Here is a 1,904-nt window from a genome sequence, read left to right as displayed (position 1 = left end):
CCCTTTTAAAAAAAATTTTTGTTTTACCCCCCTATAATATTAAATTTGTAAGTCTTTTGCCCCCTAAGAAGGAAAATTACCCCCTGTAAAATATATTTTTTTGATTTTACTCCCAGGTTTTTACACATTTAGGGGGTACCCAAATATTACAGGGGTAAAACAAATTTTTTTTTTAAAAGGGGGTAAACCGAATATCGCTACTATTGCAGGGGGGCAAATGACTATTAACCCTTTTATTTATTAGGCTTAATTGCAATTTTGGTCCCCCTATATTGTGTTTTTTTGGATTTTAATCCCCCTATTTTAAAAACAGAAATATTGGTCCCTTTTTAAAGTTTTGCGTTGGATTTTAGTCCCCTTCTCAAGTTGAATCCAATTTTTAATGACATGGCTGTTGATGACTTGGCATATCCACTTTGACCATTTTTATTTCCACATCATATTAATTAATGAAAAATTATTTTTTTTATATTTTTAAATAGAAATTCAATAATATTAATCATTTGTTATTATTTAAAAAATGAAAATAAATATGATAAATAATATTAATATAAAAATCATTTCATTAATATCATTAATATTAGTAATAACTCAAAAAATAATTAAAATATTCTATTATTTTATCTCATTTCTTAACTCAAAAAATTTATTTCATTAATATTAATAATGAATATTAATAACTTAAAAATTTTATTTCATTAATACTAATAATAACTCAAATAATTTATTTCATTAATATTAATAATCTATCTCATTTCATAACTAAAAAAAGTTTATTTCATTAATAATATTAATAATGTTAATAAAATTATTTCAATATAATATTAATATCTCTTTATTTCAAAAAGTAATTACTACTATACTAGAATATTAATATTAATATACTCTAAATCAATATGAAGTGAAAGTGTGAAATCCCAGAAAGGCAAGAATAAAAATTAACTATATTCATTCTAATCACTAAATCAAAATCAATTAAAATCAAAACAAGCATAAACAAAACTCAGAAAACGTAAAAAGGTATGAACAAAACACATAAAACACCATTTGTGCTTCTTTAAAGCATCAAAATAACTAGTTATTCTCTCATTCTTTCAAATTGGAAGTTTTAATTTGAACCACAGGTGAATGAACTCAAATCAGTATTTTCCTGCAAATATTTTATAATTTCAAAAGCACACAACTCTTATCAGAATTTACTCATACTCTTCAAGAATCCAGGATCGTGTAGTACTGAAGATTCGGGAAAATCTCAAATGAAAATCGTCTCAGATCTACAATTACAAATATATCAACAGAATCAACACATAATCGTTCCAAGAAAACCTTGGATAAAAATCGCACCATTATTTGAATCTCTTGAAGAATCTACCTCTTATCCCGCCGCCGAATGGCTCTCCGCCTACACCACTTATACTCCTCATCTGATTGAAGACGGAGATGAAATCGATTGAAGACGAAATCTATGCAGGATGGGACTAAAACGATTAAAGAAGAAAATGAATGTTGAAGACAAGCCAAGATGAAGAAAAAGGATTGAAGACAAAAATATTCTTCAGTTAGGGTTTGGAAGAACACATTTTAGGGATGAACGATTGAAAGTCAGAAAGTTTCCCAATTTTAATAACTTATAGCTTATGAATAAATTTTTTGAGTTTTAATATTATTAACATTAATACTATTTATTATTAATATTAATGAAACAAAATTTTTGAGTTATAAATATTATTAATTTCTTTTTTCAAATAAATAATAACAAATGATTAATATTATTGAATTCCAATTTTTAAAATATAAATTAATTAATATGATGTGAAAATAAAAATGGTCAAAGTGGATATGCCAAGTCATCAACACATATGCCACATCATTAAAAATTGGACTCAACTTTGGAAGGGGACTAA

The 1,904-nt window shown here is 25.4% G+C and overlaps 1 long non-coding RNA gene across 1 annotated transcript; it reads right to left on the bottom strand.

Annotated features, from left to right (window-relative positions):
• Positions 1–1,053: 1,053 nt before the first annotated feature.
• Positions 1,054–1,645, bottom strand: LOC131633028 (uncharacterized). Its single transcript, XR_009293212.1, has 2 exons — positions 1,373–1,645; positions 1,054–1,274 (listed from the first exon to the last, which is right to left on the bottom strand). It is a non-coding gene; the product is annotated as an uncharacterized LOC131633028 (long non-coding RNA).
• Between the last annotated feature and the right edge of the window lie 259 nt (positions 1,646–1,904).

Source organism: Vicia villosa, unplaced genomic scaffold (genome assembly GCF_029867415.1).
Source record: "Vicia villosa cultivar HV-30 ecotype Madison, WI unplaced genomic scaffold, Vvil1.0 ctg.001063F_1_1, whole genome shotgun sequence".
In the NCBI taxonomy this organism is placed as follows: Eukaryota; Viridiplantae; Streptophyta; class Magnoliopsida; order Fabales; family Fabaceae; genus Vicia; species Vicia villosa.
This window is presented reverse-complemented; position numbering and strand designations above follow the sequence as displayed.